Source organism: Dendrobates tinctorius, unplaced genomic scaffold (assembly GCF_039654945.1).
Source record: "Dendrobates tinctorius isolate UK_male_01 unplaced genomic scaffold, ASM3965494v1 ptg000131l, whole genome shotgun sequence".
NCBI lineage: Eukaryota > Metazoa > Chordata > Amphibia > Anura > Dendrobatidae > Dendrobates > Dendrobates tinctorius.
In genome coordinates, this window is record NW_027361799.1 from 1,712,365 (window position 1) to 1,735,475 (window position 23,111).

Genomic DNA, 23,111 nt, shown 5'->3' on the forward strand with positions numbered 1-23,111 from the left:
ATGCCACATACATACTACATGCTACATGCATGCTACATACATACTACATGCATGCTACATACATACTACATGCATGCTACATACATGCTACATGCTACATACATACATGCTACATACATACCACATATATACTACATATATACTACATGCATGCTACATACATACTACATGCTACATACATGCTACATGCATGCTACATACATGCTACATACATAGACATACAGTACATATAACATAGAGTAACATACTTACCAATACTTGTCACATTGTTCCCCGAAGCCATTGTCTTTTACGGAATAAATATTAACATAACAAACCACAAATATGGGAATTTCCCACACAGCTTTTACCATAAAGTGAGACTAGGGACTTTTTTTTTTTAAGTGGCGGAGGAATACAGTGCGGAAGGATACCTACCTTCTGTCATTGGATTCCTGCAGCCCGTAGAGAGCGGCAGCATCAGCTGATGCTGCAGTTCTCTACCCAAGATCATTGTGGGACACACTCGTGGACTGCTTCGGATCATGGGTGAGTATTTTTGTGGTTTGTTATGTTAATATTTATTCCGTAAAAGACAATGGCTTCGGGGAACAATGTGACAAGTATTGGTAAGTATGTTACTCTGTTATATGTACTGTATGTCTATGTATGTATTGTATGAATGTATTGTATGTAGCATGTATGTAGCATGTATGTAGTATGTATGTAGTATGTATGTAGCATGTATGTAGTATGTATGTAGTATGTATGTAGCATGTATGTAGCATGTATGTAGCATGCATGTAGTATATATGTAGCATGTAGCATGTAGTATGCATGTAGCATGCATGTAGCATGTATGTAGCATGTATGTAGCATGTATGTAGCATGTATGTAGCATGTATGTAGCATGTATGTAGCATGTATATAGCATGCATGTAGTATGTATGTAGTATATATGTAGCATGTAGTATGTAGCATGCATGTAGTATGTATGTAGTATATATGTAGCATGTAGCATGCATGTAGTATGCATGTAGCATGCATGTAGTATGTATGTAGTATGTATGTAGCATGTAGTATGTATGTAGCATGTATGTAGTATGTATGTAGTGTGTATGTAGCATGCATGTTGTATGTATGTAGTATGTATGTAGTATATATGTAGCATGTAGTATGTATGTAGCATGTAGTATGTATGTAGTGTGTATGTAGCATGCATGTAGCATGCATGTTGCATGTATGTAGTATGTATGTAGTATATATGTAGCATGTAGTATGTATGTAGCATGCATGTAGTATGTATGTAGCATGCATGTAGTATGTATGTAGCATGCATGTAGTATGTATGTAGCATGCATGTAGTATGTATGTAGCATGCATGTAGTATGTATGTAGCATGCATGTAGTATGTATGTAGCATGCATGTAGTATGTATGTAGCATGCATGTAGTATGTATGTAGCATGTATGTAGCATGCATGTAGTATATATGTAGTATGTATGTAGCATGTAGTATGTATGTAGTATATATGTAGTATATATGTAGCATGTAGTATGTATGTAGCATGCATGTAGTATATATGTAGTATGTTTGTAGTATGTATGTAGCATGCATGTAGTATATATGTAGTATGTATGTATGTAGCATGCATGCAGTATGTATGTAGCATGCATGTAGTATGTATGTAGTATGTATGTAGCATGCATGTAGTATATATGTAGCATGCATGTAGTATTTATGATGCATATATGTAGCATGCATGTAGTATGTATGTAGTATGTATGTAGCATGCATGTAGCATGCATGTAGTATATATGTAGCATGTATGTAGCATGCATGTAGTATGTATGTAGTATGTATGTAGCATGCATGTAGCATGCATGTAGTATATATGTAGCATGTATGTAGCATGCATGTAGTATGTATGTAGTATGTATGTAGTATGTATGTAGCATGCATGTAGTATATATGTAGTATGTATGTAGTATGTATCTAGTATATATGTAGCATGTAGTATGTATGTAGTATGTATGTAGTATATATGTAGTATGTATGTAGCATGCATGTAGTATATATGTAGTATGTATGTAGTATATATGTAGTATGTAGTATGTATGTAGCATGCATGTAGTATATATGTAGTATGTATGTAGTATGTATGTAGCATGCATGTAGTATATATGTAGTATGTATGTAGCATGTATGTATGTATGTAGCATGCATGTAGTATGTATGTAGTATGTATGTAGCATGCATGTAGTATATATGTAGTATGTATGTAGTATGTATCTAGTATATATGTAGCATGTAGTATGTATGTAGTATGTATGTAGTATATATGTAGCATGTAGTATGTATGTAGCATGCATGTAGTATATATGTATTATGTATGTAGTATGTATGTAGCATGCATGTAGTATATATGTAGTATGTATGTAGCATGTATGTATGTAGCATGTATGTATGTAGCATGTATGTATGCATGTAGCATGTATGTATGTATGTAGCATGCATGCAGTATGTATGTAGCATGCATGTAGCATGCATGTAGTATGTATATAGTATGTATGTAGTATGTATGTAGTATGTAGTATGTATGTAGCATGCATGTAGTATATATGTAGTATGTATGATGCATGTAGTATGTATGTAGTATGTATGTAGCATGCATGTAGCATGCATGTAGTATATATGTAGCATGTATGTAGCATGCATGTAGTATGTATGTAGCATGCATGTAGTATATATGTACTATGTATGTAGCATGTAGTATGTATGTATGTATGTAGTATTTTTTTTTTTTTTTTTTACATTTAACACATTAGCTGGATGATGGGACTACTACTGTCCCATCATTGGCTAATGTGTCAATCACTGTCATGGTAGCAGGCATCGCCCGATGGGACTTGTAGTCCCATCGGATGATGCCTGCACAGACTACCGGAGCCTGCACAAACCCCCCAGCAGGCCGGCACAGCCCCCCGGCAGGCCGGCACAGCCCCCCCGGGCAGTCCGCACAGCCCCCCCGGGCAGTCCGCACAGCCCCCCGGCAGGCCGGCACAGCCCCCCGGAGCCTGCACAGACCACCGGCAGGCCGGTACAGACCCCGGGCAGTCCGCACAGCCCACCGGCAGGCCGGCACAGCCCCCCAGCAGGCCGGCAGAGACCCCCGGCAGGCCCGTACAGACCCCCGAGAGGCTGTACAAGGGCAGGAAAGGGTTTTTCCAATTCCGATACCGGAAGTCTCATAGACTTGAATGGGACTTCCGGTATCGGCATCGGCGATACCGATACTTTTTTTAAAGATCGGCCGATCCATTCCGATCCGATATTTTGAAGTATCGGACGGTATCGCTCAACTCTAGTCATGTGACATATCAAACTTATTAAGAATTTCACAAGAAATACAATGGTGTGCTTGGTTTTAACGTAACTTTAATCTTTCATGAGTTATTTACAAGTTTATGACCACTTATAAAATGTGTTCAAAGTGCTGCCCATTGCGTTGCATTGTCAATGCAACCCTCTTCTCTCACTCTTGACACAATAATAGCAGCACCGCAGAAGAAATGATAGCACAGGCTTTCAGCATCCATTGTTTCAGATGCTGCACATCTCGTATATTCACAGCATAGACAATAGCCTTCAGATGACCCCAAAGATAAAAGCCTAAGGGGGTCAGATCGGGAGACCTTGGTGGCTATTCAATTGGCCCATGACAACCAATCCACTTTCCAGAAAACTGTTCATGTAGGAATGCTTGGACCTGTACCCATAATTGATGATATCATGTGGCATTTGGGGTACAAGATAGTGGGGCAATTCTTCATCAATGTAAATTGCTACATGACGATGTGTTGCCCTCTTTATGCTCTGAATATGGCATGTTTCCTGAGTTTTTCCAGCAAGATGGTGTACCACCACATTATAGGTGTCAGGTCCGAGCATTCCTGCAAGGAATCTGACCCCCTTAGACTAGCATTTCTTCTGCAGTGTTTCTATCAGTGTGTGATGAGAAACAATAAAGTTTGATCTAAAATGGCTGACATCAAAATGGCCGCCATGGTCACCACCCATCTTGAAAATTCCCCCCCCCTCATATACTAATATGCCACAAACAGGAAGTTGATATCACCAATCATTCCCATTTTATTTAGGTGTTTCCATATAAATGGCCCACCTTGTAGATCTATCCATCTATACACACACATACATACACACACAAAATCTGAATAGGCCCGTGTCACACTTGTGAGAAACTCGCATGGGTCTCACACCTCAATACCCGGTACTACTGCTGACACTCGGGACTGGAGAGTTCAGCTGCATAGAAATACATGCAGTTGCATATTCCGGTCCCGAGTGACGGCAGCAGTGCCTCGTATTGAGGTGCGAGTTTCTCGCAACTGAGACCCCAGGCTTAAAAGCAATATCTATTTAATTTAAAAAAAATTGAAAATAAATGGCATCTGCTCCCGCATAATTTTCTGCACCAGAGAGGGAAAGCCGACAACTGAAGGCAGATATTCATAGCTTAGGAAGGGACCATAGTTATTGCTCCCCCTCGGCTACAAACATCTGCCCCCATCCACTCCAGAAATGGTGCATCTCTAAGATGCACCAATTCCGGCACTTAGCCTCTCTCTTGCTACTGCCCTGTAGTGGTGGCAAATGGGGTAATATTTGTAGAGTTGATGTCACCTTTGTAATGTAAGGTGACACCAAACCCGGCTTAGTAATGGCGAGGCGTCAATAAGATACCTATCCATTACTAATCCTAGAGTTGGTAAAGGGTTAAAAAAACAAAGCCAGAGTAAAGTATTTTAATGAAAAAAAAAAACACAAAACACCGCTTCCCATCTTTATTTCCTGCAACGTCCTCGATCACCTTTAAAAAAAATAAACCAACAATATACTCCTTGCTCTGACGTAGTTCATTTAATATCGATTGTGTCATGATGATCTCCCCTTTAGAGCAGTCACATCAGGACTACATAGGGCCTCCAGTGACACACTGACAGGAGACAATGGCTCTTGCAGTGTTATCACTGAGTGTTCACTGAAGTTCATGCTCTCACTTTAGGGCATTGCTGCTTGAGAATTTTCCCACACAGCGGTGCCGCAAGTGACAGCCTGAACTCCATTGACCTCGGACAGCAGAGTGATACACTGCGGGAGGATACGTGCATTCATTGTATCACAGTATCCCCCCGGAAAGCGGTAACATCTACCGATGTGATCGCTCTCCATGGGATAATCGTTATTACATGGATTATGTCGGAACAGGGAGTATATTATTGCTTTATTTTATTTTTTACATATGATCAAGGGTGTTGGGGATTAGCTGTATGGCAAGTATGAACTGTGTATGTTTTTTTTTTTTTTTTTTTACACTTGAACACACTAGCCTGATGATTGGACTACCGCTGTCCCATCATTGGCTAGCTGTCACTGAAGCAGGTATAGTCAAATGGGACTAGTAGTTCCATCAGATGATGCCTGACTACATACAGACACACGCACACACCCACAGACCCCCGCACACACACAGACCCCCACACACAAAAACACAGACACACGCACATACACCCGCTGTTAGGAACGGCAGAACGCACTAAAAAAAAAAGTGCGTTCGCCGCTCGGGGTCCACCGTGCAGTTGGTGTTACACCGCTGCTAGGTAATGATAAAGGAGCAATATGGCGGTATAATGCGCACGGTTTCAACTTCACCCAAAGTGCGCAGAGCGGGCTCTGTTCACACACAGAGGCACCGCAACATAAACATACAAAAACACTGAGCCTGTTAGTGTTACAGGCCTCAGGAAAATGCCCACATGGTATCCAGTCACAGGAGCAGGACATAAGACAGAGGAGCTGCGTCCGTCTAGACCTACCGTGTGTGTGCGGCGTCGCTACTGCAACCGCAAAGAAGGGCTGCAACTGCAGCGTGGCGTAAGACACTGCCACTTGACGACAAAACTAGAAAGCATGCGTAATGTCGGACACTAGAGTAGAGGTGCGGTGTGCACAGTGGCCTAAGGCTAGCCACTGACTGGCGCTGACTGCTAAACTAATTCCCTATCCACATGTGTAATATCAGAGGGAAGGGGTTTTACATCCGTCACCATTCACACATAGCAAGTATAGTCTACACTAGCGCATGGCGGAATGGCCATGCGTGCTTTTTATAGCCGTGTGGGACCTTCCAGATCTCCTAGATGGACCAATGAGATCTGGAACAGGACCAGGGCACATGACTCCCCATCTCCAATGGGAGATGTTCTCGTGAGCATGCCCAGTAGGAGCACACAGGGACTTAGTCTCTGGAGCGGTCTGCTGCAAAGTAATCTCCTCTGCAGTAGAAAGACAGCAGGAGACCGCAGAATGTGAGGCTCTGGATTCCTGCAGAGCAGACGCAGAAACCTGACGCCTAACACCCGCACCCACGCACCCATACACACAGACACCCACACACATTCTCTGCACACACACACTGTCTCCTCCCACACACTCTTCCTCCTTCCTATCTGCAGCATTTCTCGCACCCACATCTGCAGCAAAACCGCAGATCTTTTTAAACTTGCTGTTTTGCTGTGGATTTGCTTGACTCAATGGAAGTCAATGGGTGCAGAAACGCTGCAGATCCACAAAAAGAATTGACATGCTACAAAAATAAAACACTGCAATATTTTTCCACAGCATGTACACAACAAAACTCCATTTCCCATAGATTAACATTGGTGTTGCATTACACTGCGGATTTGATGCGATTCCGCGCATCCAAAAATGCTGTGGAAACTTATCAAAAGCCGCAGTGTGTGCACACAACCTAACACTTTTCCACAGTACTGTATTTTTTTAGCCCCGCTAATGTACAATCAGGTCCTCTCCAGAGGTGTCCCCTTTCCCCATTATTATTTGCAATATTGCTGGAACCTTTAGCAACACTGATTAGGCAGGATAACAATATCAGGGTCATAAATATGGAAGTGAAAATGAAGAACGGAATACAAGTTGATATAATGTTACTTCAGGAGACTATTGGTGCTATAGTAAGGGCTGTAGGAGAAATAATATCCCAATACATACATGTGACAGAAACAAGTTGTGGCTAAGGAAAGGTCTGTAAAATATCTGAGGATCAATGTTTGATCCCAAGTTGGGGATTTTCATACATTAAATTAATTGTCCCTGGTAGATAAAGTGACAAGGAAAATGCAATTGTGGAAAAAACAAACTTGCATGATCGTGGAGCCTACTGAAACAGACTAAGCGACCTTTTTAAACACATAGGAAGCCTTTCCAGGTGTTTTTTGTCAATAATTCAAATTTACTGAGATAATGACTTTGGTTTTTCATTGGCTGTAAGCCATAATCATCAACAGTAACAGAAATAAACAAATTGCAAAAAAAAAAACCCTGTTTGGGAGAGAAGAACAGACAAATTGCGGCGCACTAAGTGCGTAAACACAATATTACAGTCTTTAAAGGGTGCACAATTTTATGCACTCACCTGATAGAAGACTAATAAGGCTTTAGATTGTGTATCCTCAAAATCCTTCCTTCTGGGACACTTCTCAATAGACAGGGCTTGCAGCTTGCCTCCGATGGATCCAAGTGAAAGAGCCAGATTCAGGCTCACACAGGATGAGTAAATCAAGAAAGGCACATCCAGCCATGAATGGCAGCGCTTCCCTGGACTCACATCCAAAGATAATATTTCATATATATTTTTTATTTGATAGGTTAAAAAAGAGGAGATACTACGTGTTTCGGATACAGTGTATATCCTTCATCAGGTATCACAAAAACACAGAACAAATCCTAATAGCATAAAATTCAGTTACACTTATATATAGCAGCAACCTTTTATCCCAGTCTCAAAAACTTGATTTAGGGTGTGGACCAAGCTCAGGAACACACCCACTGATTGATCCAACCTTGACAACATAGATGCAAGAAGATGAAAAGAAAAAAAAACAGAGGAGAAAAAAAAACAGAAAAAAAAGGCTGTGTTCAAACTCTCTATGATATCATTCAATCCATTTGAATATCATGTTCCCAGACGATACATCCAAAATGTTTCTTTCCGGTTTAAAAGAGCATTCCTATTTGCAACACCAGAGGGTATCTGTTCTTCCAGAGTTACTTTTATGTTAAAAAATTTTGTTATGTTTAATTAGCAGATGCCTTGGGAGACTGTTTTAAAAAGCCATTTTTTTGCTCTATTTCTGTGATCATTAATGTGGGACCGCAGTGTCCGCACAGTGCGTCCCACATATTGCAAACCGCAAATGCATGTGATGACATATACAACAAAATCACTGCTACAGCTGAGTCTTTGTGGAATCTCAAACACCTCACCAGTACTATTACATTTGATCGTTTTAGCCCCGTGATCTTGGATCCCACAGGTACAACATTTTTTAGAGGTGCATTTAAAAACTCCGGTTCCTTGAGAAACACCACAAAAAATTTGATCAGTACTTTTTTTTAATGTTTTTTTTATTTTGAAGTCCAACTATTTTTTTAATTTACTGGGGGCCACCAAATTTTTCAAAGTTTTCCCCCTTCTATATGTAATCCCTGGTTTATCAGGGAGATGTTTTCCCAAAACAGGGTCACGCTTCAAGATATACCAATATTTTGAAAGCACAGTTCTTATGACTTTGCTTCCCCTATTGAATGTTGTCACAAAATTCAATTTCCAGGAATCATCACTTTTTTCTTTACCAATGGTCAAATTATCCCCTTTCCTATTTTTTACTTTTAAACGTTCCTCCTGTGTTTTTACTTTGTTATCCCTATATGCATTATTTATCAAATTTTTTGGGTATCTTTTTCCTTAAATTTTCCTTTTAAAATTTTAGACTGAGCTACATAATCAGATTCTCTTGTGCAATTCTTTCTTATACAAAAAAATTGGCTGTGGGGTATATTAACCTTCCACTTCTTGTAATGTGCACTGTTGAAATCTAATAAGCCATTTGAATCCATCTTTTAAAGTGGGTTTTTGTAATAATTTTTTTCCCACTATGGCTGATCTCTAGATCAAGAAACACCATTTTTTCTTTATTAATTTATGATGTAAAGGTAATCCCCCAGGTGTTATTATTGAGCTCCTTTATTAACTGTGCCGATTCCTCCTCTGTCCCCTTCCATATAACAATCAGATCATCAATGAAGCGCTTATAAAGCCTTATTTTGTCATTGAAAACAGGCTTAGAGAGTGACGATGAGGACTCGAATCACCACATGAATAAGTTTGCGAAACTTGGCGCGACCCAAGTCCCCATAGCGGTGCCGAGCAACTGTAAATACAGTATGCCTTCAAAAATGAACACATTGTGTTCAAGAGTGAATTTAAGACCCTTTAACAGAAAATCTCTTTGTTCAGGGAGCATCTCTGTCTTTGCTAAATAAAAACCCACCGCGTTTACCCCCATTTCGTGATCTATGTTGGATTATAATGAATTTACATCCAACGAGATAAAGGAATAGTTATCTTCCCATTCAATACCCCTCAGTTCCTTGATTAATTGTGTGGAATCTCTCAAATATGAAGGAAGAGACTTTACTAGATCTTGTAAAAACAAGTCAATATAATGAGAAAGATGACAAGTCAAAGACCAATTCCTGATATAATCGGTCTGCCAGGTGGTTTTTCAGGGTTCTTATGCAATTTTGGTAAATGATAAAATAACGCCATGGTTGGCGCAGGATTTGCTAAAAACTTTTTCTCTGTTTTATTAAGAACTAGCTGAAGAGCCCAGCCCTGCCTGGGCATAGTAACTAACTGTGGTTAGTTATAGCAAATTATAATTATCCTCCATCCCATAGTCCCGTGCCCATATACCCATCATTCATATCCACGATCCCATAGGCCCATGCCCATATACGCATCATACATATCCTCCATCCCACAGTCAAGTGCCCATATACCCATCACACATCCTCCATCCCGTAGTCCCATGCCCATATACCCATCATACATATTCGCCATCCATTAGTCGAGTGCCCATATACCCATCACACATCCTTCATCTTATAGTCCCATGGCCATATACCCATCATACATATCCTCCATCCCATTGTCCCATGCCCATATACCCATCATACATATCCGCCATCCCATAGTCCCGTGCCCATATACCCGTCATACATATCCTCCATCCCATAGTCCAGTGCCCATATACCCATCACACATCATCCCATAGTTCCATGCCCATATACCTATCATACATATCCTCCATCCCATAGTCCCATGCCCATATACCCATCATACATATCCTCCATCCCATAGTCAACCATTATGACATCATAATGAGCGGCGGGGCTTGCAACCTATGATGACATCCGTGTCGCCATGGCAACCATTATGACATCATAATGAGGGGCGGGGCTTGATACACACACACTTTTTCCCCATTATGTAGATAGGGGCAAAATTGTTTGGTGAATTGGAACGTGCGGGGTTAAAATTTCACCTCACAACATAGCCTGGGACGCTCTCAGGGTCCAGACGTGTGACTGTGCCAAATTTTGTGGTTGTAGCTGCAACGGTGCGGATGCCAATCCTGGACATACACACACACACACACACACACACACACACACACATACATACATACATACATACATACATACATGCACACACTTGAGCTTTATACATTAGACTAGCTGAAGATCCCGGCGCTGCCCGGGCATAGTAACTAACTGTGGTTAGTTATAGCAAATTATAATTATCCTCCATCCCATAGTCCCGTGCCCATATACCCATCATACATATCCTCCATCCCATAGTCGAGTGCCCATATACCCATCACACATCCTCCATCCCATAGTCACATGCCTTTGTACCCATCATACATATTCGCCATCCCATAGTCGAGTGCCCATATACCCATCACACATCCTTCATCTCATAGTCCCATGCCCATATACCCATCATACATATCCTCTATCCTATAGTCCCATGCCCATATACCCATCACACATTCTCCATCCCATAGTCCCGTGCCCATATACCCATCATACATATCTTCCATTCCATAGTCCCATGCCCATATACCCATCACACAACCTCCTTCCCATAGGCCCATGCCCATATACCCATCATACATATCCTCCATCCCATAGTCCCGTGCCCATATACCTGTCATACATATCCTCCATCCCATAGTCCAGTGCCCTTATACCCATCACACATCCTCCATTCCATAGTCAACCATTATGACATCATAATGAGTGGTGGGGCTTGCAACCTATGATGACATCAGCGTCGCCATGGCAACCATTGTGACATCATAATGAGAGGCGGGGCTTGACGCGCACACACTTTTTCCCCATTATGTAGACAGGGGCAAAATTGTTTGGTGAATTGGAACGCGCGGGGTTAATATTTCACCTCACAACATAGCCTAGGACTCTCTCGGGGTCCACACGTGTGACTGCCAAATTTTGTGGCTGTAGCTGTGACGGTGCGGATGCCCATCCCGGACATACATACACACATACACACTTGAGCTTTATATATTAGATATTCCTCTCATAGGCTTCCTTGATCATATGGTGATAGTCCCGGACAAAGCATTGTGTAGGATCTTCTTTTAAAATTTTATATCTCATCTCAGACAATATGTTCAAAGCTTCCTCAATATAGTCAGATCTGTTTTGCATAACTTCTCTCCCCCTTTATCAGCTTGTCTTATTACTATATCTGTATTTTTTCTCAAATCCTCCAATGCCACTTTTTCTCTTTTAGATATATTGTTCTCCTTTTTTACCTTATTTTTCCCCAATTCCATGATTTTCAATTTTATTTTTATTATTTTCCCACTTTCTAAATTCTTCAGATACTAATGAAAAAAGTGTCTATATTTGGTCCTCTGTGTTGATGAGGATTAATTAGAGATTGTGGGTGTACCTCCTTGTGGATATAGTCACTTTCTTTGTTTGTCTCTGTTGGGATCAGTATTTCTTTAGATCCCCAATGTCCCCATTTTTTTCAGTCAACAAGAAATGTCTTTTAAGAGTAAGTTTGCGAGTGTATGCATTTAAATTGAGAAAAAGATCAAATGCATTCATATCCTGAGCAGGGCAGAAATTAAGTCCCCTACTTAAAATTTCTATTTCTGAAGAGGATAAAATGTGGGATGATAAATTAAATATTTTGACCAGAGGCAGATTTGGTTGTTTATTAGTTTCTGGGTTCCTTGTTTTTTTTTTTTTTTTTTTATATATTCTCAGATTTCTATTAGATCCCTTTCCTCTTTTTCCTCTTGCTCTACTTTTCTTTTTTTGGACCTTGATGTTACAGCCGGTGAAAAGTAATTTGTAATATGATTCTTTTGTATTGGACTTAAAATTTGGGCTGTTTGTGAAGAGCTGATTAGTGGTGGTAAAATCATTTCTGAAACACTTGGACGTGTGGGACCTATCTCTAAAAAAGAGATGTTGGATATTACTGAGGATGGGGATGGTGTAGGCGCTTTTATTACTGTGGGTATCTGTTCCACCGGAGTTACTTTTATGTAAAAGATTTTGTTATGTTTAATTAGCAGATGCCTTGAGAGACTGTTTTAAAAAGCCGTTTTTTGCTCTATTTCTGTGACCATTAATGCGGGACCGCAGTGTCCGCACAGTGCGCCCCACATATTGCAAACCGCAACTGCATGTGATGACATATATAACAAAATCACTGCTACAGGTGAGTCTTTGTGGAATCTCAAACACCTCACCAGTATTATTACATTTGATAGTTTTAGCCCCGTGATCTAGGATCCCACAGGTACAACATTTTTTAGAGGTGCATTTAAAAAAAACCCGGTTCCTTGAGAAACACCACAAAAAATTTGATCAGTACTTTCTTTTTAATGTTTTTTCCTTTTGAGTCTGTTTTTTTTTATTTACTGGGGGCCACCAAATTTTTCAAAGTTTCCCCCTTCTATATGTAAAAATCCCTGGTTTATCAGGGAGATGTTTTCCCAAAACAGTGTCACGCTTCAAGATATACCAATGTTTTGAAAGCACAGTTCTTATGACTTCATTTCCCCTATTGAATGTTGTCACAAAATTCAATTTCCAGCGATTTACCAATGGTCAAATTATCCCCCTTCCTATTTTTTCCTTTTAAACATTCCTCCTGTGTTTTTACTTTGATATCCCTATATGCATTATTTATCAAATTTTTGGGGTATCTTTTTTCCTTAAATTTTCTTTTTAAAATTTTAGACTGAGCTACATAATCAGATTTTCTCGTACAATTCTTTCTTATATGAAAAAATTGGCTGTGGGGTATATTAACCTTCCACTTCTTGTAATGTGCACTGTTCAAATCTAAAAAGCCATTTGAATCCACCTTAAGTGGGTTTTTGTAATAATTTTTTTCCCACTATGGCTGATCTCTAGAACAAGAAACACCATTGTGACGACTCCTGGAGTGGACCCTCTGGGTCGTGACACCAACCCTCCCAGGGCGAGCTGACCTAGTGAAGACCACCCCGTATACAGGGGGTGTCAGGGGCAAGCCCCAGGGGGTGAGGCACCACGACTGCTGGCACCAGGCGGCCGGCTCACAGGAGACACGAGTGGGTGAGTGTGTCTGCAGGAACGTGTAAAGCATGGACACGGGAACACGTGGTGTACAGAGACTTCGTTCGTCCGGGTCTGATATAGCACATGACTACTACTGGTTCCGGGTCAGGACCTAGCCAGAAAGCACTTGACCACTACAGGTTCCGGGTCAGGTCCTCCATTACCATAGAGAGGACCGAGCCCTATACAGCACTGACAGGAGCGCGCAAGCACAAACGTGACATGTAGGAGGAGACCCGGGGATGAGAGCTGCGCGTGCGCACTCGACGGGACCCCCGGAGTGACCGCGGCTCCGGAAGAGATGACGTTGGGACCGAGGTCCCGCCCCCAGGTGAGCACGGCGTGACAGTACCCCCCCCTTTATGCCCCCTCTTTCTAAAACTGGAGAGGAACTTAGACAATATCTGGGGTGCGTGGATATTCTCCCTGGGTTCCCATGACCTCTCCTCGGGGCCAAAACCCTTCCAATCAACCAAGAACATGGTTCTCCCTCTTACCTTCTTCATGGCCAAAATGTCATTCACCTCAAACTCATCCCCCAAGCCAACAGGCTGGGGTGTGTGGCCTGGAGAAGGATGAAATCGGTTAAGAACCACAGGTTTTAGGATAGACACATGGAAGAAATTGGGAATACGGAGTGAAGGAGGCAGCTTCAATTTGTAAGCAACATCATTAATCCGCCTGAGGACCTCAAAAGGACCAATGTAACGGGGACCCTGTTGGTAAGATGGTACCTTAAGGCGGACGTATTTGGTGGAGAGCCACACCTTGTCACCAGGGAGAAATGGAGGAGCGTCCAGGCGCCTCTTGTCAGCGTGTAATTTCATTCTGTCCCGTGCTTTCTCGAGAGCGGTTTTGGTCTCCTGCCATACCCTGGAGAACTCCACAGACTGAGAATCGGCAGCAGGTACCCCCAAGACAGGAAGTACCGGTAGAGGCACATTGGGATGCTGTCCAAAGACGATGAAGAAAGGAGACTTGGTAGACGATTCACTGGAGTGATTATTGTAGGCGAACTCAGCCCAAGGAAGTAGACCGACCCAGTCATTCTGATGAGCATTAGAAAAATGCCGGAGGTAGGATGTAAGGATTTGGTTGGTACGTTCCACCTGTCCATTGGTTTGGGGTGATAGGCGGAAGAGAAATCCAATGACACTTTCATGAGTCCGCATAGAGCTCTCCAGAATCGGGAGGTGAATTGGACCCCTCTGTCTGACATGATGTGCTGGTGGAAGCCGTGAATCCTGAAGATATGGGAAATGAAGATCTTCGCCAAGTCAGGAGCAGAGGGTAGTCCGGGAAGAGGAATGAAGTGGACCATCTTTGAAAATCGGTCTACAACCACCAAGACCACAGTACAACCGGAAGAACAAGGCAGATCAGTAATGAAATCCATGGCTATGTGCTGCCATGGAGCCGATGGAAGGGGAAGCGGGAACAGAAGACCGGAGGGTGGTTGTCTGGGTATTTTGTTCTGGGCACAGGACGGGCAAGATGCTACAAAGTCTTTAACATCCTGGGAGAGTAAAGGCCACCAATAATGGCGAGAGATTAAGTCCAAAGTCTTTTTGACACCAACGTGGCCGGCAATCTTGGACGAATGTCCCCAATTTAGCGCTCGTTTTCAGTTATTCTCAGCCACAAAGGTTCTTCCCGGAGGTAACGTGGTTAACTTGACAGGAGCCACAGTAATTACTTTGGATATATCAATGATATGAGAGGGTTCTTCCTCTGCATCAGACGACAGGAATGATCTTGACAATGCATCCGCTCTAACGTTCTTATTGCCGGGCCGAAAATGTAGCTCAAAGTCAAAGTGGGCGAAGAATAGGGACCACCTGGCTTGCTGAGGATTGAGCCTCTGTGCGGACTGGATGTACACCATGTTCTTATGGTCCGTGAAGATCTTGAATGGATGTATGGCACCTTCCAATAAGTACCTCCACTCCTCCAAGGCCAACTTAATGGCCAATAGCTCTTTGTCGCCAATGGAGTAGTTCTGCTCAGTGGAGGAAAATACTTTAGAAAAGAAGCCACAGGTGACAAAACGTCCAGAAGAGGATTTCTGCAGAAGGACTGCGCCAGCCCCAGTAGAGGATGCATCCACCTCGAGAGTGAAAGGTCTACTAACCTCAGGTCGGTGAAGCGCCAGAGCAGCGGCGAAGGTTTGTTTCAATGACTGGAAGGCCTCTTCAGCCTCAGAGGGCCAATCCTTTGGGTTAGCTCCCTTGCAGATGAGGGACGAGATGGGGCGAACCAACGAGGAGAAATGAGGAACGAACTGTCGGTAGTAGTTCGCAAAACCAAGGACGCGTTGGATTGCCTTCACCCCATGGGGCTGTGGCCAATCGAGGACGGCGGACACCTTTGCCGGATCCATGCATAGACCTGATTCTGAGATAATGTACCCCAAGAATGGCAGGGACATTTGCTCGAAGGCACATTTCTCGAGCTTGGCATAAAGGCGGTTCTCCCTCAGACGCTGGATGACTTGACGCACGTTCTTTCTGTGGGCGGAGAGGTCTGGAGAAAAAACGAGGATGTCATCCAGATAGACTACCACGCAGGAGTACAGCATATCCCGGAAGACGTCATTCACGAACTCCTGGAACACTGCTGGGGCATTGCAGAGGCCGAAGGGCATGACCAAGTACTCGTAGTGACCGTCTGTGGTGTTAAAGGCGGTCTTCCACTCATCCCCGGAACGAATGCGGATCAAGTTGAAGGCCCTACGAAGATCCAGTTTGGTGAAAATCTGAGCTCCTCTAAGTCGGTCAAAGAGCTCCGGGATCAATGGCAATGGGTACTTGTTCTTGACCGTGATATCGTTCAGGCCTCGGTAGTCTATGCAAGGACGGAGGGAGCCGTCCTTCTTTTTTACAAAGAAAAATACTGCTCCCGCGGGCGAGGAGGACTTACGGATAAAACCTCTGGCAAGGTTCTCCTGGATATAGTCAGACATAGCTTGGGTCTCAGCAGGGGATAGCGGGTATATCCTACCCCTGGGTGGCGTAGAACCAGGAATGAGGTCGATCGGACAGTCATATGGCCGATGGAGGGGCAGAGTCTCGGCCTCCTTCTTGTCGAAGACATCTGCAAAGGACCAGTAAGCCGACGGCAGACCTGTAGGTGCCGGGGATGGACCGGCAGAGTTCATAGGACGGACGGGAAACAGGCACTTCTCCTGACAGAACAGTCCCCACCAGAGTATCTCGCCCGACCGCCAGTCCAGGGTTGGCTCATGAGTCCGTAGCCAAGGGAGACCTAGAAGAAGTGTGTAAGACATGGTAGACAAGACGAAGAAGGAGATCTTCTCCAGGTGCAGGGCTCCGATCTGCAGCTCGATCTCTTCGGTGGCCTGGGTAACGGTCTCCTGCACGGACGTACCATTGACCGAAACAATCGACCGATGAGTCTCCAGGGATCTGGCAGGAATCCGGTATTTTTTAACCTCCTCGAGTGTGATAAAATTCCCCTCTGCGCCAGAATCCAGAAAAGCCTCCTCGGAATAACGCTTGGCACCGAGATTCAATAATACGGACACGAGCAGGGGAGGAGAGGAATCACGTACACCTAGGGTGGCCTCTCCTATCGACCCTAGGCAGAGAAGTTTCCCGGCTTCTTGGAGCAGGAACGGAGGAGGTGAGAGGAGCTCCTCTCTCTGGCTAATTCACGGGCAGGTTCCTGAAACCGCAGGTCAATGCGTGTCGCCAGAGAGATCAGATCCTCTAAAGAGGTGGGAGTATCCCGACCTGCCAGTACGTCTTTGATCCGACCGGACAGGCCACGCCAAAAGATCCCTACGAGAGCCTCGTTGTTCCAACCGAGTTCGGAGGCCAAGGTACGAAAACGGATGGCATACTGTCCTACCGGTAGCGTACCCTGATGGAGGTTGAAGAGGGACTCGGTGATAGAGGCCAGCCGACCCGGCTCGTCGAACACCTTGCGGAAGGTGTCCAAAAAGGTGGAAAGCTGAGAGACGAGTGGGTCATTGCGCTCCCAGAGGGGGTTCACCCATGCTAACGCCTCCCCCTCTAAGTGTGAAATAATAAAGGCAATTTGGGCGCGCTCAGTGGGATAGTGCTGCGGCAAAAGCTCAAAATGTAACCAGCATTGGTTCAGAAATCCTCGACAAAACTTAGGGTCCCCGCTATATCGGGGTGGCTTGCCAAGGCGCGGCATCGGGTGCGGGGCCGAGGACTGGGCAGAAACGGATTGTATGGCCGACAAACGAGACTCTATGGATTTCAAAAAGGCCATAATCCTGGTCTGACTCTCCCGTAGGAACACCAGTTCCTTTTGGATGGAGGTGGTGGTACCAGCGGGGTCCATGGCCTGATTATACTGTGAAGACTCCTGGAGTGGACCCTCTGGGTCGTGACACCAACCCTCCCAGGGCGAGCTGACCTAGTGAAGACCACCCCCTATACAGGGAGTGTCAGGGTCAAGACCCAGGGGGTGAGGCACCACGACTGCTGGCACCAGGCGGCCGGCTCACAGGAGACACGAGTGGGTGAGTGTGTTTGCAGGAACGTGTAAAGCGTGGACACGGGAACACATGGTGTACAGAGACTTTGTTCGTCCGGGTGTGAGTGAAGCAGGATGCATGCAAGGAGCACATCAGAGCACTGAGTCAGGCAGCAGGTGTGCCAAGAGGTGTAACAGAGTACAGGAGCAGGGTGTGTGCCAGAGGGCACAACTGAGCATAAGACAGAGCACAGGATTGGTACGTGTGCCATGAGGCACAACAGAGTAAGAGACTGAGTACAGGATCAGAGCATGTGCCAGGAGGCACAACAGAGTACAAAGCAGAGTGCAGATTCAGAGCGTGTGCCAAGAGGCACAACAGAGTGCAAGGCAGGGGACCTGAATACAGCGCACAGCCAGGCAGGGACACGGCAGACCAAGCCAGGAAGCACAACAATAATCAGGCACCTCCCCTAGGGGGAGGTCGTCTGATATAGCACATGACTACTACTGGTTCCGGGTCAGGACCTAGCCAGAAAGCACATGACCACTACAGGTTCCGGGTCAGGTCCTCCATTACCATAGAGAGGACCGAGCCCTATACAGCACTGACAGGAGCGCGCAAGCGCAAACGTGACATGTAGGAGGAGACCCGAGGACGAGAGCTGCGCGTGCGCACCCGACGGGACCCCCGGAGTAACCGCGGCTCCGGAAGAGATGACGTCGGGACCGAGGTCCCGCCCCCAGGTGAGCACGGCGTGACAACCATTTTTTCTTTATTAATTTGTGATGTAAAGGTAATCCCCCAGGTGTTATTATTGAGCTCCTTTATTAACTGTGCCGATTCCTCCTCTGTCCCCTTCCATATAATAATCAGATCATCAATGAAGCGCTTATAAAGCCTTATTTTGTCATTGAAAACAGGCTTAGAGAGTGACGATGAGGACTCGAATCGCCCCATGAATAAGTTTGCGAAACTTGGCGCGATCCGAGTCCCCATCGTGGTGCTGAGCAACTGTAAATACAGTATGCCTTCAAAAATAATACATTATATGTAAATTACATACAATATATATACAATGCAAAGTTGACATCAACCCTACAAATATGAACCCCAATTGCCAAAGCCAAAGGGCAAGTGTGAAGACCAGGGCAAATGCCAGAATTGGTCCATCTAATAGATGCACCTTTTCTTGGGTGGCTGCTGGCTGATATTTTTAGGCTTGGGGGAGCCAATATCTATGGCCTTTTACCAACCTGAGATTAGTAGCTACCAGCTGTTTGCTTTATCTTGGTTGGTTGTCCAAATTATGGGATCCCAAGCCATTTTTTAAATTATTTAAATAATTAAAAAATGTGGTGTGGGGAGTGGGGACCAACCTTGCTGAAGCTGACAGCTGAGGGTTGCAGCCTGCAGCTGCCAGTTTTGCCTGGCTGGTTATCAAATATACAGGAAAATCCAACATCATTTTGGGATGCGTCTCCTATTTTGAACAGCAGGAAAGGCTAAGTATACAGCCATGAACTGATGGTAATAGTCTGGAAACCTTTATGATTATTACCTTTTCCCAGAATATTATCAGACCCCAGATGTCGGCTTTCCTTAAGCTGTTTATGACATTTATGGGGAATTTTCATTTATTTACTAGTAAAGTAAAATACACACCCCAGGTAGTCTTAGTTTAGAGCATTCAGATTTTCCTACAGCTGGAGACATCAGGAACCTGAAAATGGCACTCAATGTTTCATATGAGGTTTTCGGGCCTCCCAACTGTGTGGAAAAGGTTACCTGAGTTCAAGCCACCAGGTCTTAAGATAGCTCCAGTACAAGACTGTTGAATGCCAGACTGCCAAGTGCAATGAACAGCCGTTCATCAGTGCAATGCTGGCACTTGCAAAGCAAGAGAAACAGCTGAACTCAGGTGACCTTACTGTTCTTGTTGATATTTAAAAAAAAACTTGAAAAAACGGATGGGGTCCCCTATAATTTTCATAATCAGCAGAGGGAAAGCCAATGGTTGGGGGGTGATGTTAATATTCTGGAAAAGAGATAGTATTCATAAAGCTTCCCAGGCATTTAATATCAATATCAGATCACAGCTTTATACCTAGCCTTTCCTGGCTATTTAAATGGGTGAACCCCCCAAAAAATGATGTAGTGTCCCCCTATATTTAATAATCAGCAAAGGCTATGCAGAAAGTTGTGTATCAATATTAATAGCCTATGAAGGGGCCATGGATATTGGCCCCAACCAGACTAAAAATATCAGTTCTCAGCCACCCCCGAAATGGCGCTTCAACAGGATATGTCAAATCTGGCACTTAACCTCCCTCTTCTATTTCCCCTGGTGTGGTGGCAATTGGGGTGATAGTTGGGGGGATTGATGTCACCTTTGTATTGTTAGATGAAATGAAGCCCAGACGTTGGTAATGAATAGGCATATATAAGACTCCCCCAATACTAACCCCATTGTCATATTGGAAAACCAGATCCTGATGCTAAAATATAGCCAAGATCAACAACAGAGCATTCAATGGTAAAATCCACTTTTATTAATTCACATATAGAAAATGTAAAAAAAAATTTTTATGTTTACAACAGAGGTACAAGAAAAAGAAGAACACAAAACTCCCATTGTCATAAAAATTGCTGCATGGCTCAGGACCATATGGCTACAATTCATGAAAAATAACACAGAAGATATAACTAATTGAACATGCAGATGTGTGCTGATTAACCCAGTAAATAATGATGGCTGCAAATGCCAAAACAGTTTTCAAAAGAGGCACAGGCACAACTACTATTCTGGCTGAAAGCACCCACTATGTCCTGATAGCCACAGATGATTAGCTATAGTATTAACCCACAGTTGTAAGGGCTTTATATGTATAAGGACTGCTGTCTCAACCAGACACAAAGGAAAAATCTAGTGAATGTAATTCATGATAGGAGCCACAGGAGCCATTACCTGGATCCTAGTAGCGTATTGTGTGTGTAAGGTGGGAGTCCTGTCCTTCTGCCCCGATGCGCACGTTTCGCCCTGCTTCCTCGGGGGGCATGTCTAGGCAGAGGGTGTGTGTGGTTTATATATGAGCCACATCCAATCAACAGGGTTCTTTAATTAGTGCAGCTTAGGATGGCAAAACGGCGCATGCGTCGGCCGCGCGACGCTCACAATAATAATAGTGGGCAGCACGGTGGCTCAGTGGTTAGCGCTGCAGCCTTGCAGCGCTGGGGTCCTGGGTTCGAATCCCACCAAGGACAACATCTGCAAGGAGTTTGTATGTTCTCCCCGTGTTTGCGTGGGTTTCCTCCGGGTACTCCGGTTTCCTCCCACACTCTAAAGACATACTGATAGGGAAATTAGATTGTGAGCCTCATCGGGGACAGTGATGATAATGTGTGCAAACTGTAAAGCGCTGCGGAATATGTTAGCGCTATATAAAAAAAAAAAAAAAAAAATAAAGATTATAATAAAGACATGTAGCCGTGGTCACGGTGACTCATCCACCACCCTCCACCCTCAGTCACGTGGTGGGGAGAGAGTGAAGTCAGTGTGTAAGACCGCAATTAACATGTCGAGAGAGCGCCGCCCTGCGCACAGCGATCCACAGAGCTATTAGTGTCTGAAGAAAATAAAAAATAGACATCTAATTAATGTGAATGTTATGATGACTTATTTCACCTAATTATTCATAATAAGAGGATAAAGAATGGGTATAGTGGCAAGTGCCACCATTGTCATATTGTATAAAAAAAACCACACACCCAGAATAAAGTCCTTTAATTTAAATAATGACACAGACTCCTTTAATGAATATAAATTAAACCATACTTATCGCCCAGTCCACAGAAGAAAATGTCTCCTGTAACAGAATTAAAATAATAAACAAAGATATTCCTCACCTGTCTGCAGAGATTATAATCCATTTTTCCGATGATTGGTCTAACTCTGCTACATCTAGAAGATAGGCTGCATTGTTGAATGATGCGACTATACAGCCTGCCATCCAGCAGAGACACTGAGCAGCGGTAGCACACGCTGCTCAGTGTCTCATGGTGTACTCCTATGACCTGACTGATGTCACAGTGAGCGTGAGAAAGCCAATGAATTCAAAGCTAATGAACTTTGTTCAACTCACTGACAGCGCGATCGCTGTTGCAACCTTTCCCACTGTGCTGTAGCTGACATCAGGGCTTCTAGCTCCTTCTACAACTCCTAGCTAGAGGTAGCCAGAAGTGATGCTATGGTTCCAACCTCTCAAGAACCCTCCAAGACCTGTCGAGGGCCAGTCCCTGGCTCTGTTATTTCACTGGCTGATGAACGTCTGGAAAGCAGAGCGTTACCTGCATTCTATGCTCCAAGGTGGTGAGTAATAGCACCTAGGTAGTCTATCTCCCCAAGGGACAACAACGTAGACCTATTGGACCCAACTAAACTACTATCCGGACCGACTGTAAATATTACCTCCCTGCCACTCTGACAGTTTGTGGGACATACCTGCAAACCACCCTGACCGACTGGAGACACAATTTTCCCACCCCTCTGAAAGGCTATGGGTATCTCTTTCACATCATCCTGACAAATGGAGGAAAAGATATTCCTCTCGCCCCAACCGGTTGTGGGACGTACCTTTCTCCATCCCACACAAGCTGGGGGTAAGACCTTCTCTGCCCTCCTTACTAGGAGCTATGATAACTATGAGGAAGCAACCCCTGGCCATGTCAGAGTCTGTTGCGACACTGGTCAGCTGCTTTGGATCACCTGCTTTTTGATCTCCGTACCTGCTCCCATCACCATCACCCTGCAGCATAATGTGGCTTAGTTCTCCTTTACCAAAACACAGATTTTCATTAGGCATGACATTCACACTAATGTAAACAAAGAGAAAATTTCAGCTCACCCCTGAGCTGTAGTCCTGGTCCGGCACGGAGCGTGATATCTTTGCTGCTGCACAGCGCCAGGGACAATGAGGAAATGGAGGTGGATCCAGCTCGACACACCTGGCAATTAATTTAAATTCAACAATCTTTATTGGAAAATCCTTTCAAAACTTGTAGTGGG